Raw genomic sequence first — 18018 nt, 5'->3', positions numbered from 1 at the left:
GAAAACAGAATTGGTTTGACTGAGAGCAGAGGCTCTGAGTCTGATAAAACCCAAAACAATAACATTTTATTCTAATGGGAGAGTTGAGATGGAGAAAGTGGAAGAAAAGTAATAAAAAGAAGGTAAATCTGGGGGAACATGACTAAGTTGTTTTGTTGCCAACCACAACAAAACATATTGCAAGGATAATAATTGGCTCCACAAAGGACTTTCTTATTTGAATGCAGCTGGGAGAGAAGGCAGGAGAGGGGAGAGAACCTATAAAATTCCTAGACCAAAACGTTCTGGGTGCTCATGAATCTTGAGTCAGTACTTACTGTTTTCCTTCCCCACACCATCATTTGTCCAATTTTTTTTTTTTTTAATCTCACAACGTGGTGATTTTGCCAGCACTTAGGGAGATGTTCTCAGTATCCAGCCCTCTCCAGAGTGTGTGGTTGCACAATTCTGTGACAGCAGCCATGCCCCTACTTCTGCTTATCACAGCCACCACCGACGCCACCTCCAAAACTGCAGTGGTACTCTTCACGGTCATCACCTTTCACCTTGAACAGCTTGGACATTAGCTCCTGAGATATGTTGGGGTGTTTAGTGCCTCAGGAAGGAACCCTTGCTCTCTATGGGTCTGGCCTTCACACCATAAGGTATTTAATAAGAATGTCCCAGCATTGACAATAAATGGAAGCAAATGACTTTTTCCTTTCTTTGGTGGTGGTGGTTTTGCTTTTTATGTATTCAGTATTCTAGAAGCATGGCACATAAAATTTCCTAGGAAAATGTTTTCAGGAAATGCTATGTGAAAATGGTTTGGAAGGCAGGAGGATGATGACTGGTATGCACAAGCACTTTCACCCCAGCTCCCAATACTTCCTGCCGTTCCTCTCCTTAGGCTAACATTTTGGCACAAACATTCCCCTGTTTGCACAGACATTCCCCTCTCCCCAGAAAAAGAGGCCCAGGAATTTCTGCTAGCTATCTCAGAAGGCAATCAACTACATTATGCTCTGAGGTGGGCTAGGAGAGACTGGTCAGCTCTGTCACTTGGGGCGGCAGGAAGGGAATTGGATGGCCGATGGTAGCAGGGGAAGGCCTTAGGCAGAAACTGGCTCTGTGAGCCACATATGTGGATAGGAACTGGCCTGAGGAAGGGGGCTTGTTCTTCTTGGAGGGTTGAGGAAGCCCATTTGGCCCAGGGCTGTGGGGTGAAGGGAGGCTCAGTCTCCTTGTCTCTGGTGGGCCATCAGGTCAAGGCTTAGAACAAAAAGTACTAACCAACGAGAGCCCTTGGAGAGCTGGGTCTGGCTGCTGGGATATGGGGAACTGTGTCAGAGTCTAGCGAGGAAGGGAGGCAGCCACAGGTGCCTGGGTGAGGGTGTGCAGCAAGGCAGAGCTGGGCTGGCTGTGACAATGGCCAAGTTCAGGATGATGAGACCTGGGAGAAGATCCCTTGTGGGGAGGGCATGGGCGCCTCATGCCTATGTGAACCTGGCTCAACTGTTCCCTCTATTCAAATGAGTCGCCTGGCTCCACACTGCCCTCCCACCCCCAGCAGAACAGAAGGCAGAATCCAAGCCACTTGTATCCCTGGCTGTGGAGCAGTGCAGCCTGCTTTATGGAAGTGCTAGAAGTCAGCACCAGCACAAGTTGCAGGAAAACAAGGACCGGTGCTTTGCTGTGTATCACCAGCAACCTGGGAACCTATTCTCAACTTTAGGAGCCTATCTTCTCCAGGGCATGCTTGTTCAGGTGGCCTAGCAGAGCTGCAGGAATGGCTGGGTGGTGGCCCTCAGGCCAGTGACCCATCCTCTGCCCCTCATTCCCCTGACTTTGAAAGCAATTTCATTGGAAATGATCCCTAGGGAATTTTCATTTCGGGATGGGGATGACTTATCCTGCCCATGAGGAGGAGATGGTCCATAGAGGAGGCTGGTTAAATTATCTGGGAGGCGGCACATTCTGTATGATTTTTTATAATTTAAATAATGCAGATAAAAGAACCTTCTTCCTTCTATAGAAATATAACTGGGGTGGAAAACGCCTTAGGCTTGGAGTCAGGACACCTGTGTTTAACTTCTGGCTGTGTTAATTGCCGACTTTGGGTCCCTGAGTTAAAGACTTCACATCTTTAAGCCTTTGGGCCTCAGTCCTTCCATCTATAAGATGGGCATAATCAGGCCTAATCTTCCTCTCTTAACAGGTTTAATCAAATAATGATAATGATGCTGTTGTTGATGCTGATGATTTGTATCACTTACACAGTGCTCCCATGTTTCAGGTACACCATATCTATTCATTTAATCCTCTTACCAATTCTATGAGATAGTTACCCATACAATCCTTGTTTTATAGAAGAAAAAACTGAGGATAGCAACTTACTTGCCTGAGGCTGAACAGCTGGCCAGCGGTGACAGAGGCAAAACTGAATCCTGGGCAGCCTGGCCCCAGGGCTATGCTCCCCGCCTCACACTGCATCTTCTCCAACACAATAGATATGAAACTGTCTTGGAAATCTCCTGCCTCCAGAAAGGAGGTGTTCAGCACATTGCATAAAGAATCGAAGACTAAATGAATACATAAAGTACTAAACACATATGGAGATTTCATTTTTATTATGACTAGAAATTGGGCAGTTGTGACCCCTCTACAATAAACCCAAATGTGAATTCTGCTCAGTGACCAAATGCCATCTGGTGGAGATGAGTCCTTGGCCGCAGGCGGCACCAGACCAGGAACAGGTTGGTGTGTGGGAGGGGAAAGGGTGGGGCTCTGAAGGGCAGACAGCCCAGCGCCGGGCCTGGGAGCATGCTGGTGGCTGCCCCAGAATGAATAGGGAGTGCTCAGGCCTGAAACCTTTTTCTTCAGCTGGCTGGGAAGGGGAATCTTTCATTCCAACAGACCATTATTCTGATTGATGAAGAGAGTAGCTTCTTTTAGGCGACGCTGACAAAGGCCATTTACAAAGAGGCTAGAGGAGGAGGAATTGAGCCGTGCGCTGACACGGCAGACGGTGGCTAGGCACAGTCCCTGGGGGCCTCGGCGCCGCATTGCAGACACATGTCAGCCCGCAATGTAAATGCGGCGGCAAGGGTTGTTTTACTCTTCGGCTATGACTGGGATCAATGGCCAGCCGCGCAGAAGCCATCCATCACCCCGGGAGCAGGCTATGAGATATGAGGCTGAAATTCCAGCACTGATCCTGCCGACAGCCACCTTTGCAGAGTGGGTGATGCATGTGTGGGCCAGTCAGCACCCCAGACTAGGGGACGACCCAGGAGGGAACTGGGTCAAAGGCCAGTCCCGAGGCCTTGCTCAATGCCTAGAAGCAGTCAACCCTGTTTTTGAAAGACAGGAGATACCACAGAGGAGCCAGGCTGCAGAGAGACCCCTTGGGGAAGCACCATGTTTCCCAAGGACCCTCTATCCCCATACCACATATAACCTCTGCCTATTAGCCTATCCACAATTATAAAGGGATCTTAATCCCCCCCTCCCTATCCAGTAGTTTCTGTGCCTACCTCAGTGAATGCAGCCACCACGTTGGGGGACCCTGAGATCTGGGAGCCACTCCTGGACTTCCTTCAGTCCTCACATCCCATCAGCCATCAGGTGCAATAGAGCTCCCTCCGCATCAGCAGCTTTGAAATCCTTCCGTGACCCACAGGGAGAAGTTTGATGTTGTGACCCTTTATACCATAAAACACGTGCAGATACACACATACCTGAAACAAATACTGTATGGAGCAATACTTACCCTTCCCACTTGTGGTGCCTTCTCAGGTTTTATTTCATTCTATTTCACTAAAATTCTAGTCACAACTGAGTAAACTTCATGCCTACTAATGTGGCAAGACTCACAGTTTGAAAAAGATCATCCTTTCAGTCTCTTGGATCTAATGCCTTCTCTCCATCTCCACTGACAGCTCCCTGTGTCAATACCCATCATCTCCTGTCTGGGTGACCCTGACAGCCTCCAGACTGCTTTCCCCTTGATCATTCTTGCTCTCCTTCAATTCACTCCCAATCTTGACTCGCAGTGAATGAAACTACTGAAGATGAGGTATAATCATGCTGTTTCCATGGTTGGAACCCTTGACTGGCTCCCTGTGCTTCTGTATAAAGTCTGACCCCCTTACTATCCTCCAGCCCCTGTATGATATGGCCTCCACTTCTCGAGCCTTATCTTTGCCCATTCCCCTGTCCCTCTCTTCAAGCTGGTCATGCCGAATGTCTTCCAGGTCCTTGAACTTGCCATGCGGTGTTGGATGTGAGTCTTTGTACAGTCCTGGTTTCCTCTTTCTGGAACACTTCCTCCTCTCCTCTTCTTTGGGCATAGTGGTCTACGGTAAGCAACAATGAGATGATACATATGCCTTGGTGTAATGCAGGGGGAGACTCCAAAGACTTAGGATATGGGAAAGAATATTGGAGTCACATTATCACATGCTCCCAGCTCACGTGCTTCTGTGTCCCTTGAAGGAACCAGAGTCCACTCCTTCACCACAGCATGGAGCATGAGTAAGGGATGCAGCTTTTTTTTCCACAGCATGCAGCATGGGTAAGGGAATGTTCCCATGGTGGATACTGCTGGTGCTGTGCCAAGATTCCCCTCATGAGGCGGGAGCTTCTATTGCCCAGCTGTTTTGAGTGCTATTGCCTTCTCCATAGAATCCCCTTCTACCAAACAGGAGCCATTCACCAGAGATCATGCCACTCCAATCATGTTCCTAGGCAACCAGAGGCCAAAGACTGTCCCAAGGTCTCTAACCTGGCCCCCTCGCCTCAAAGTGGTACCAGCTCTGTGGCACAATTCACATTCCAGCACTCTGGGGACCAGGCAGGAATGAGTGTCCAGCTCCCCCCTGCACTGTCCTGCTACCCTCACTCCCCTTCTCCCATGAGCAGGTCCCAGTAAGTGATTTTCACAGATAAACCCTGTTCTGGCTCCATTTCCAGGGAACCTGAACTCTGATAGCCCACATCTTGGAAAAGCATAGAGATGGCTGTCCTCTGAGGGCCAGGACAAAGAAGGGAGATGCTGCCATTGAAAGAGCCTATTTAATGGTTTCAATGTGGATATTTAGATTCCTGAGTGGTAGAGGCCAAGGAGCAGCAATTATCTGCTAGATGCAAAGCTGGTGAGGTCTCTCATGAGTATGTGGCCAGGTGGCATATAGAATGTTTGACCTTCAGGGACCTTTGTTGGCAGCTGATAGGTCCCAGTATCCCTAGGACTAAGATGGATGGGAAGCCCGTGGAGGTGCTGCGTGGGTTGTGAAGCTGGAAAAGCTCTGTGCCTCACAAACAGTAGCCAAGCTTATAGATCAAGGTCCCCCACCAGTGCCCAGGGCTCAGATGGGTCACAGATCCAGAGCTTCCTGAGCAGAGAGGTGTGACATACTCCTGAGCAAGGACCCAATGACAAAAGGATCCTGTAGGTTTCCTTCCCACCCCCAGCCTTTTCCTCAAGGGCCTGTAGCCACTCACCAAGAGAACCATGCACTGGAAGAAGGAAATGCACAGCCATTCAGTGAATTACTGGTCTTTGACTCTTAGAAGGTCACTGTGGTCTACCAGTCAAAAGGTGGGGATCAACAAACAATGATGTTTTGGTCCAAGTTCTTGTTTTGATCAAGGCTCTTGAGTGTGTAGTAAGAAAAGACACAATCAGCAGCAGGCAGAATCTCTCTATTGGCTGTCTGTCCTGTGCAGCAGGATTTATTTTTAGGTAAGGAGAATGGAAGCCCTTGGAATAGTCCCTCTTTCACCAAAATAGAAAACCAAAAGCAATACCCCATTTCTGGGAATCCCCAAGGGCCAGCTATTTACATGCACCCTCTTATTTAATGCATATGGCCACCATGCAAGGCTGGTATCACTAACCTCATCTTGTAGATAAGAAACCTGAGTTACAGAGAAGTTGAAGGTGTTTCTGGAAAAATGTCCAGTTTTCCATTCCAGACCTTGGCAAGGCTGCAGGTGCTGTATGGCCCACTGTGGCCTGGAGTCAGTCTCTGCCCATGATGCTGTTTGGCCACAGCAACTGGCTGTTTGTCAGCCCCCTAACAGTTTGTCAAGTACTTTACTCCTGATTAGATTTCTAATAAGAGTGGTGCTGAGGACTCTTTCTTTAATAGATATTATCATGAAACATCATATTCCACACTTGCCTCCTGCTTGAAAACTGATTGTGGGGACTGCAACGAATTGTGGAATAATCTTCACTAATGCATAATTAATACATGCTGATTCAATTAGAGTCCCCCCTACTATTCTTGCTAAAAAAATTTACATTTATATTATAACATTGACAAGAATGTGAGAAGGGAATAAAACTCAGGCTCTTCTGATCCTCTTCTCTTTGTTCTATCAGATGTGTTTTCTCTCTGCTCCTTGTGTTTTATTACTTTAAAATGCTGCAGAAAGCTGGGTGACATTCTGGCTGCAGTACCGTGGCAACGGGCCACCCTCCCCAAATCTAGAATCAGCCAGTCCACTTAGATGTCCCTCTCCTCCTCCCCATGCACAAGTAGCTTTTGCAGCATGCTTGTTCTTCTTCCTACACACCTCTTCAGTGTGACATCTCTCCTCTAGCCTCACAGCCCTCTCCAGTTCATACCTGGACTTCACAAGACTCAAACCCATCTTTCTAGCTGCCATTTCCCCCATCCCATCCACTTTCTACACTCTTGACAGTGACCATCCTTCTAAAACCATCAGTAATACATCCCTTCAGTAGTTCCCTATAGAGTAAATATGTTTTTTGCCCCTCAGTTTCACTTTGAGGAATTATCTGCCACCCTCTTCCCAACTCAAGGGGTGGGCATCGTGACCAGGCCTGTCCCAGTTTACTCCATCCCCACTGGCTGGGTCAGGGATGCCCTGCCAACCCCACCAGGGTGAATCCAGTTTTTCTTCTGGGATTTTCACTGGAGCTACGAGTGATCCCTCCCTTGAGGATCAACTATCTGAGAAAGACCCCAAGACCAAGGAAATGTGGGCTGAGGGAGAAGAAAGAAGGAGAGAAAGCGGGTGATGATTTTGCTGTTATCTGCAACCACAAAGTGCTAATGAACATATTCCCTAGAACTGATAGGACAAATTCTAAGTTTCCTTGTCCTAGATTGCAGGACCCTCTCTGAGATTTGGCCCTTTCTCCTTGTCCATCTCATTTCATGGCCTCCGCCCCATCAGGCCCCCATCACACACTCTGCTCAGTCTCCTGGGTGTGATATTTGATTTCAGCACTCTGTGTTTTTTGCTGTGTTCCTCCTCTCAGAAACATGGTCTCCCAGTTTCTGCCTGGCTATCTCCTTCTTCTCCTTTCATACCCAGCTCAAATGTCACCTTGCAGCTCCGTAACTCTCTGCTATCACCACGGATTAAATAAAGACCCTCATCTGTGCTATAACACCATCATGACTATCTCTGTTATTAAATCATAATTTCTTAAATTCCATTGATCTGTTTCTTTTACAGCCATATGTTAAGTGTATATTTGTAATTCATTATTCCCAGGTCTACTTAATGTACTTATACTTGAGGCACAAATTACATACAGTAAGATCCACAGATACTAACTTTTCAATGAGTTTTGGAAACAGTATATAGCCATGTAACCACCATGTAAAATGAGATCTAGAACCCATTAGAAAGTTTTCTGGGGCCTCTTGTTCTAGTCAGTTCCTACCCCACCCCCTCTGGCACATACACAGGCAACCACTTTATAGCTTCTATCCCCATAGATTAATTTTTCCTGTCATCTGACTTCATATAAATGAATTTATGCAGTATGTACTTTTTGTATCTTGCACGTTTTGCTCATTTTCATGTTGAAAATGTTTTTGAAATTCATCCATGCTGCTGCACATATCAGCAGTTGTTTCACTTTATTGCTGAGTAGTATTCAGTTTTATGAATATGCCACAATTGGTTTATCATGACTTGTTCATGGATATTGGAGTTGTTTTCAGATTTTGAATGTTAAGAATAGGTTGCCATGAACTTTCTTGTTGTGGACCCATGTTTTTGTTACAGGCTGGGTTCTCTGGAAGCAGATGCAATTGGAGTTTGAGATACGAGATGTTTATTAAGCATCAATATCTGAAGAAAAGGAAAGGGATCAGGAGCACGATTGGGCTGAGGAAGAAGTTGAACTCCCAGTGGATTAGGAAGGAATGCATGTAGAACCCACGTGATGCACTTGGGCCTCTCATCCTACTCCCTGGCCCCACTGTGTCATCTATCAGACTATCCATGCTGGGCTGTAGGCAGGCCTCAGTACCCTTGCCTCATTCAGTTACTGGCTAAGAGCTACACAGGAGGAGGAGGATGTAACCTCTGGAGAGGTGGCCCCCTCTGTAGCTGCAGTAGATCTGGAAGACACAGACAGCTGGAGCTGTCTGCCTACTACAGCCCCCACAGCTTGGCAGCAGGTCCTTTCCTGATGGGAACTCTGGTTGGCTCATCTCAGTGTCTGCCACAGGCTACTCCTTGGGCCACCTGGGTTCACTCTATATAAATCCAGACAGCAGGACCCTAGTGGGCCTCTTTTCCTGAGGGAAAACAGGTTAGCTGAACAGATGTACCCTCACTGCTGCAGTTGGTCTTGGGGACACAATGTATACTCACCAATACCCTCTTCTGTTCAGAGTTCTTCACAATCTCAGATGTATACACCACCTCCACTGGCCTCAGGGCTTACAGTTGGGACAATTCCAATCTTCATGCTGGAAACCCTGCTCTTCTCAGGGGAGGGCTGCTCTACTTGTCCATTTGAACTCACAATTGAATACAGTACAAAGAGGTGCCTGAGAGAATCACGTGGGATCCACAGGAATTTCTCTCTCCTGCCATATATTACAGGAACCCTGCTCTCCACTGATAATAGGGTCAATTATCCCTGCCTAGACAGTGACTCTTTTTTGTGTGTGTGTGCTTGCTGGCCCCTGCATACAAGGAATACAAAATACCCAAGTGGCAGCTGTAGTTAATATTCTGATGGGACTCTTTTCATGCTCTTCAGACAAAGCATGCCCCTTTGGGGACTAGAAATTACTACCCTGCAGAACCCAGAGTTGCAGGAAGGAGAAGTACAAATTTCCAAGTTATGAGGGATGATGGTTGGTGGGAACATTCCTATTTCTACCTCTTGGTTCCTCAACCTATATAGTCTTCCTGTTGGGGGCAGAGAACCATATAAAATCTTTGGTTCAATTCACATACTTCATGCTGGCTGGATAGTACTGCATTCTGCAGAATATTGCCTTTAAGCAGGTATCTTGGGCAGGTAGCATGTTGATACAACCAGTAGCTGTTTTGGTTGTAGACCCTATGTGAATTTTTCTATTGCCATCATAATGAATTAACACAAACACAATGGCTTAAAACAACACGAATTTATTACCTTACAGTTCTGGAAGTCAGAAGTCTACAATGACTCCTCATGGCTATTGTCCCTTCTGGAGGTTCCAGGGGAGAATCCTTGCTCTTTCCAGCCTGCAGGAGCTGCCTGCCTTACTTGGCTTGTGCTGTTCCTCCCTCTCCAAAGCTGGCAACATAGCATCTGCAGGACTGTTTCTCTCTGTCCTCTGCTTTCATCATCCCATTGCCATCCCTCTTATAAGGAGCCCTGTAGTTACACTGGGCCCACTGCATAATCCAGAATAATCTTCCCATCTCATAATCCTTAACTTAAGGTAACATATTACAGGCCCCAGGGATTAGGGTGTGGCCATGTTTGGGGGACCATTATTGAGCCTACCATAGCCCCAGCTGGTTTCCCTTTGCTATACAGCAGTGGTTCTCAACTGAGGGCAATTTTACCCCCCAGGGATCATCTGACAATGTCTGGAGACATTTTGGTTGTCACAGTGGAAGAGGTGCTCCTGGCCTCTAGTGGGCTGAGGACAGGGTGGTGGTAAACATCCCACAATGTGTGGGACAGACCCCCACAACAAAGAACCATTGGGCCCAAAATGTCAATAATGCTAAGCATAAGAAACTCTGCTGTCAAGTGAGTCTCTTGGATCTTAAGAAAAAAGAGTCAGAGTGTTAGGTCAGTTTTCAGCACCAATGTTAGATGTGTCTTTACAAGACTGTCTTTAGAGTCCTGAGGAAAAATGAATTTAGTCCTAGAGTTTTATGCCCAGCCAAAGTATCAATCAAGAGTGTGTGTATATGAGCTGGATGGGAAGGTGTGCATGTTTTAACATGAAAGCACTTGTGAAGTCTACCCCTTCCCCCATGCAGTAATTTGAAAAAACTATTTGAGGTGGTATCCCTCCCTCACAAAAAACACAAGGAGTCTAGAAGATTAATGGCATTGGAAACTAGATGGAGAGAGTGGAATATGAGGCAAGGCACGTGAAGAAAACTAGAGCAGGAAATCAAAACAAATCCACTGGGCCTTATGCACACAGAATCTTCAAGAGGATGATGTAAATTCAGGAGCCATCAGCTGTAGGTATTTAAAGTCATATAAACATTGTTTAAAGTTATGATGAAAGGTCAATAGAGGAATAAGAACAGAAAGATAACACTGGGAAGAGATCATCTTATGCCCTACTCTATAATTAGTGGTTTTTAAACTTGTCAATGTATTATATAATAAAAACAGATTAGTTTAAAAATACCTGTTTAAAAAACAAAACTCTGAATCCCTATAATTCAAAATATACAATGAATCTTTATAAAGATGCCTATTGTTATCTCAAAGGAAGAGAACTGGATGCAACCTACGTTGCATCCAGTAACAGAGAACAGTTACATCAATTATGATATACTGGCTCCATTATGGTGTTATTAAATAATGGCCTCACTGAAAACTAATGTAGAAATATAAAAAATGTTAAGAAATAATGTCAAAGATATATGTATGTTTTATAAAATTATTCCCATTTGAAAAGATTTTCCTAGTGACATGAGTACCTGTATCAGACTAATGGGCTTATAGATAATACGTAGTTCATATTTTTCTTTTAACCATTTTCCCCATGTTCTATCTATACTGTTACTTTTATGATTAAAAAGCAGTTTCCCTTAAAAAGAATAAGTCAGTACTGTTTTTAGACAGCCCAAATGTGTCACAAGGCACACAGCTCTGGTAATTCTTGTTTAGAGGAAGGCCCTCTGTCTCTTCTTAAACAGGAGATTGGAAAATGACTACCTTCTGGTTAAAAAAGAAAACCACAGGCATTCTAGCAACAAACCACATCTTTGGTTATATCTTTCTTTTTTCTTGGATGAATGAAAAGAAATTCAGAAGGCTGTGTGTGTGTATCTGCTATCTGAGTCAAGATATTATGAACTAGACTGCTAGTACTGTTATCTGATTAAGAAAAGCTAGTGGGTTTCAGTGGGAAACACAATGCTAGACACTGGGGGAAATTTCAAGAGATTCTGATCCAATTTAGAAGTTTTGGAGTCTGTATGCAGCCTCTGGGATGGATTGGATTTGCGCACAATAATGATTAAAGATAATTTAATGTGATAATATAAAAACATCTATGTTGTGGGGAATGGAAGAAATGGTGTGTTGCAGACACTACTGAATGTTCTAAAAAATATCCACTCATCCTTATTCTATAATAGAATTCCCTCCATACTTTTTTTAAGCTAGGCAGAGGATTCCCCAGAAGAAAAGACTGTATTTCCCACCCTCTTGAAGCTGCTGTGGCCTTGTGACAAAGTTCCCCCACAGAGATGTGGGCAGAGGCATGAGGTGCACATCATTTCTGAGAAGCATCTTCACAGGAGAGGGCATTCCCGATCCCCACGTTTCTTCCTTGGGACTGAAATGTGAACATGACAGCTTGATTGGTGGCCTTGGGGATGGAAGCCACACGTAGCAGAGTGGCAAAACAGAATGAGCCTTGGGCCCTACTTGGCTGAGACCCCCACACAAACTCTGGCTTACCTAATTCCAGACTTGTATGTGAGAAAGTAAACTTCTACCTTGTTTATGCCACCACATTTGCAGTTTCTGAAACCACGTCCTAGTCACACCAGGGAGGCGGCAGTGCAAGGTGGTTTCACTGTACTGCTTCAGAGTGATGATGGTCTGCCCAATGTCAAATTCACTCTTAGAACCCCCAAGAAAGGTTGCTTTACAAAACAAATGAGAAATAGCAGCATAGACTTTTTCCCAAGACCACAGACAGAAAAATGACACTGAGACTATGTGGTTTGGGGACTAGTGTCAGTCCCTGGCAGGGGATACGGGGGTGGGGGGTGGGGAAGAGAGTCTCCACTGAAGTTAGTGCTTAAGACACTCAATGCATTTTGAGTTAGGATGCATTCTGCATTCGTGGGCACCTGAAGCAAAAACACATCATCCCAAGGCATTCTATGCTGAAACAGAGCATCGGGGGGAGACAGGCCATGGGTGTGAGGAGATGAATCTCCTGAGGGCTGAGTTTGCAAATCAACCTTACCAACTGATGGCGAACTGTACCATCAATAGCAGCACTGCAAGGGAAATGGAGGAGTAGAGGGGAGGAGAAGGAGAAATGAAGGGAAACTAAGCTATGTGTGGGGTCATTCACCCTGCAAAAGTCAAGAGGTACTGGTTGGCTCTCATGTCTTCAGTGTTTACCCACAGACTCTTTATAGCATGCCTGGGGGATAATCTCATTGGCTCAGGTTGTAGTTATTTTGGGGACCAGAGTAGAATCAGTGGTACATCCTGAGTTTCAGAGCCGGGAGGTGTTCAAAGAAGGCCAGGTGTTCTGCAAGCCCAAAGTTTCATTCCCTCCACTCCTCCAGGAGTTCATATGCCATCTTACTGCTTAACTGTCTGCAGCCATTTCCAGGCATTTTGCAGATCACTTCCTGACTCCTAGTCTCTCCCAAATGGATGACTAAGACCTAATATTCTCAGTGCTCTTGGTTTTTATGACCTCTGTCCTTTCCCTCATCTGTTTGTACAGTCAAAAGTAGGAGAAGCCCTTGAAATTATTGCTTCAAACAAGCTTGGATTATTTGTGCATATCCTGAACAGTGGCTCTTACGGAGCAAAACGTTTTTCCATTCGCTGCTGCTTTATTTTCTGCTAATAGTGAGTGCACTGTCTCAGACAAGGTTCTTGTGGGAGCTGAGCAATAGATATTAAAAATCTATCTCCTGTGATGAATGGGACCATCCAGGGTCCTGGCAGAGCAACTTGAGTGTCTATGTTCCCCCTTGGATCTAACGCCTGTTTCCAGCTCTGCTGCAGGCCCCTTCTCATGGCAGGCTGTTCCCATGGCTTTCACACCCCTGGGAAGTAATGCAAGTGAGTCTCCCTTTCCTGGAATCACTGTCTGCTTGGGTGAGGCAGGGGTCTGCAGCCACACAAATACCTGATGCCTTTATGGGCTGAGACTGTCACATTGCCATTTCTCAGAGAACCAAAAGGAGGAGAATCAACAATCTCCCATGAATGTTTTGAGATCACTTTGGGTAAGAAGGCAGTGGTAACATTAAGGCAGCTCAACAATTCCAAAAGACTCTTTAACAGCAGCCATCCACCCCCAAAACAACGGGAATGGGCAGGAACATTTGAGGGCAGCGTAAGTGTGAAGCCTCATGCTGTTGGAGAAGTTTTACACAGAAAACTAGATATGAATACACTGTTCTAGGGGTAAGTAAAGCACCTTAGAACAATATAACCAGCAAGGAAAAATCAAATTGTCAAGGAAGATGTTAACGTCTAATTGGGAGGTAGAAGCATCAAACTCAAAGCTAATAAACCAAAAAGCTGTAGTAACACTTGGGTTTCTATACCTGTAGAGGCATCTGAGAGGAAGGAGAAAGGTTTGAATAAGAAAGAAAATGGCCAGGTTGAGCTGAGTTGTTTTTCCCCTCTGGGTCAAGCAGACTGAAGAGGACTTCAGTTTCTGGCTGACACCAGCTGACTCAGGGTGCCTCCTGAACAAATCATTTTGGGGTGCTGGAATGCCAATACCAGCATCTGTGCAAGGCCTCAGCCAATGGAGCTACTCAGTCATGGTATGGTAGGGGTGCAATTAGGGTTTCCAAATCTGTCTGGGCCAGGATTCACTTACACCCTTGGTTGGAGGCCCACGGCTCCAGCCACCATTCCTGAAAGCTGCCGTGGAAGAGGTGGCCGCTGAGGAGATTCTGCTGGGAGTGAGGGCAGGCAGAAGAGGATTGTGATGAATGCACTCTGGTGAGCTTGGCCAGCTCCCTCCGTAGCCTCAGGAGCCTTTGAGCACATTTATCTCCACCCCATTGTGTTCCTGGAATGTGTCCCTTGGCTGCAGGAGCCGAAGCAGGAGGGTCAGACCTGCTGCTGGGTGAGACCATCCTACAGCTGTTAGAAAGAATCCTGGCTTCTTTATCCTGTTTCTTCCATTGCTGACTCATAGCATGTGGCCAGGGTGAACTGTGCGGAGGGAGATATGACATCGTCAATGGTGGTTTCCTGAGGGCAGGCGGGTCAGGGGGGTCACTCAGGCCAGGCTCCTGGCCCTCATGCTTTTGCCAGATGACTGGTCATCTCTGGAGAACATAAGGGGGCCTGAAAGGAACATCAAAAGATTTCAAGGCTGTACAGAGGGGCATGACCCAGCAACTACCACCTTCTCCCAGGTGCGTCCTGACAGGAGAAGGACAGGTTCGTCATTATCTTGGGATCAAGACCCAAGCTCTCAACTCCCATTAGGAACTTAACAGTGGCAGAGCTAAGAGCTCAGGCCCTGGCCCTGTCTCATAATTCTTTCTAGAGCTTTGTAGAAACTGTACAAATGCCAGAGTAAACACGCAAAACAGCATATAGGGACCACCCCCTTATAAACAATAAAGCTCTTTGTATACTTGTTTCTAATCCACTTCAGTGTCTCATGGTGGTGACATGGGCTTTCTTCTGTGGAGATAAGTGTTCAGACCCATTACTTGTGCTACCCTCCCACTCCTGCTGCTTGAAATGCTGCTGCTTGGGTGCCTGTCCACTTCATTAGCTAGGAAACCCATACTAGGCTTGAAGACCAAGTTGGAAGGTTTGCTGAGTATAGAGCAATCCTTGAAGAATAATCTTCAAAGAAATTAATTTAGTCTTTCAAATTTAACCTGTGCTATGTATAAAATTCAGGTCTCAGTATTTCAGAATTCTGAAGAGGAAAGATTAGAGTCACAAATGAAGTCTTGAAGAAGTGGTACCCAGCCAGGGAAGCCCATGGCTTCCCACAGAACAAAACTGCAAGGGCTGAGAACAGTTTTGTTCTCAGCTGAACAATTGGATTGTAACTGGGATCATTCATTCTAAGAGAAGCCAAATGACATTAACAGGCTGATGCCCTCTGCAAAGGCAATTGGGTTCGACTCATCTTGAGATTAGTATTCTTCCTTGGGGCTTTGTTCAGATTTATTCAGGGACCCACAAGAGAACTTGAGCCCAGGGTTCAGCAGTAATTATACAAGATGGATGGTTAAGTCAAAAAAGATGGCAATGGCACTGGGTCCCAGTGGAGAGAAGAATTTCCCAGCTGACCTGTATTCTTGTGTGAATCCTGTGCAGAGTTCATGTGGGAGCCACCAGGCAGGACAGGAAGGAGGGAGGGGAAGCCCGCCGGAAGAGGAACCTAGGAGGGAAAGACAAACTGATGGGGAGAAACAAACAATGTTAGATCTAGAAAGAAATTCAGATGGGAAGGGGACCGGGGAGAAGCAGGAGCCTCAAGTCACCAGCACCAGCTGGATGCTAGCGTTGTGCCCTACAGGTTGGCAATTGTAGTGGGATAAATATCTTCAAGACATTGCCGATGTTTTTCCTCTCTCTCCACTCAGAAGTCTGCCCCAGAGGAGAGTTGACACACCAAAAACAAAACTTCTGTTTCAAAAATCCAGTCCCTGAAGGCAATCGGGAAAAAGTGTGAAGAACAAGGGCAGAGCTTCCCAACTTTGAGCCTGAGTGGTGAAAGGAAGCAAGAAGAAAAGGGGTTTGTGGGTGCTGGGGGGAGCCCCACAACTATACCCCCATCCTCTCCAAGATCCACCAGAACAGATACCTACATAAACTAGAGGTATTTGAGAACGAAGGCCTCTTGCCCCCGAGGCAGCAGTAACAGACTTGTATGGCCCACATGTATTAGTCTGTTCTCACACTATTAAGACATACCTGAGACTGGGTAATTTATAAAGGAAAGAAGTTGAATTGACTCACAGTTCAGAATGGCTTGGGAGGCCTCAGGAAAGTTACATCATGGTGGAAGTGGAAGCAAACAGGTCTTTCTTCACACGGTGGCAGCAAGAAGTGCCAAGCAAAAGGAGGAAAAGCCCCTTATAAAACCATCAGATCTCATGAGAACTCACTATCACGAGAACAGCATGAGGGTAAATGCTCCCATGATTACATTACCTCCCACCAGCTCCTTCCCACCACATGTAGGGATTATAGGAACTATAATTCAATATAAGATTTGGGGTGGGGACACAGCCAAACCATATCAGAGGATGAGCTAGGGGTGCACAGGGGGAGTAGGCTGTGAAGGACATGTAGTACCCACATCTCTAGGCCTGCAGGTGCCTTTCAGACAGGAACAAGAGGAATGTGGTAACATTCCAGTGTGGCCTGGCCAGCAGGCACAGCCAGGCAATGTATGGCGCAGCGGGCACCAATGTGGCAGGGGAGGGCCAAGTGCTCCTGTGTCTACCCCAACACAAAGGTGCTTCTCCATAACCACTCTTACCCGCCTCCCCCAAAATTGGCTGAGTTTAAGTTTCTGCAAACTGGCAAAATGAGGGCTTGAAATAAAAATTGTCTGTGGACTAAATTTTATACATGCTACAATATATTATCTCATTTAATCCTAACATTGTCATTCAGAAAGGGTTATTGTTCCTATTTACAGACAATATCAAACAAGACACAAACATTCCAAGTCATTTGATAATTCCTGTAATTCAAGCAATATATAATGAGTCCCTTGTAAATGCCGGATACTGGAATGACCAGTTGTAATAGTTTTCTATTGCCACATAAGGTTGACCACACTTTAACAGCTGAAAACAACACTCTTTTGCCAGTTCACAGTTCTGTTGGTCTGATGTCTAGCACGGTGTGGCTGGGTTCTCTGCTCAGGGTGTCACAAGGCTTAAATCAAGGTGTTGAGCAACTGGGACGAGTCTTTTGTCTGGAGGCTCTGGGAAAGAATATGCTTCCACACTCATTGGCACAATTCAGATCCTTGTGGTTGTAGGACTGAGGTCCCCATTTCCTTGCTGGCCACCATCCAGAAGTCACTCTCAGAGCCTAGAAGCTGCTCCCATGCCTTGCCCTGTGGCTGCCTTCATTTTCAAGCTTTGACCCTCTTCTTCCTCATCTGCAACCATCTGGAGAAAGCTGTCTGTCCTAAAGGGCTCCTGCAATTAGGTCAGGCCCCTGTTTTAGGGTCAATTAGTTTGGGACCTTAATTAAATCTGCAAAATTCCTTCACAGCAGCACCCAGATGGGTGTTTTCTTGAATAACTGGGAGGTGGTATGTGTGCATCGGGTGCTGGGTATCTGGGAGGACCACTTTAGAATTCTGTCTACCACGCTATTTTAGAGGACAATGGTGAACAAAGCAGATGAGGTGGGTTTTGCATTCCAACTGTGGAGACAGACTATAAACAAGCATACAAAGGAATAAGATCATTCCAGGCCACGGCCAGTATGTTAGGCTGTTTTTGCATTGCTATAAAGAAATACCTGAGACTGGGTAATTTATAAATAAAAGAGGTTTGATTGGTTCATGGTTATGCAGGCAGTACAAGCATGGCACTGACCCCGTTCGGCTTCTGGGGAAGCCTCAGGGAGCTTTTACTCATGGCGGAAGACAAAGTGGGAGCAGGCATGGTCATGGTGATCATGGTGAAAGCAGGAGCAAGAGAGAGTTGGGAGAGAGAGGTGCCACATGCTTTTTAAACAAATGTTTATTTCAATAGTTTTTTGGGCAACAGGTAGTGTTTGCTTACATGAAATAAGCTCTTTAGTGGTGATTTCTGAGATTTTGGTGCACCCATCACCCAAGCAGTGTACAC

At 46.0% G+C, this 18018-nt stretch overlaps 1 long non-coding RNA gene across 1 annotated transcript in view; it reads left to right on the top strand.

Moving 5' to 3' along the window:
• LOC134730450 (uncharacterized) overlaps window positions 1-16769 on the top strand; it is a 90567-nt gene extending 73798 nt beyond the window's left edge. The window contains exon 4 of the long non-coding RNA XR_010112215.1: window positions 15784-16769. This is a non-coding gene — a long non-coding RNA (uncharacterized LOC134730450). The remainder of the gene's footprint in view (window positions 1-15783) is intronic.
• The last annotated feature ends 1249 nt before the right edge of the window (window positions 16770-18018 follow it).

This window comes from Pan paniscus, chromosome 4 (genome assembly GCF_029289425.2).
Source record: "Pan paniscus chromosome 4, NHGRI_mPanPan1-v2.0_pri, whole genome shotgun sequence".
NCBI classification, from domain to species: domain Eukaryota; kingdom Metazoa; phylum Chordata; class Mammalia; order Primates; family Hominidae; genus Pan; species Pan paniscus.
Note: the sequence above shows the minus strand (reverse complement) of the source record. Positions and strands in the feature narration are given on the sequence as shown.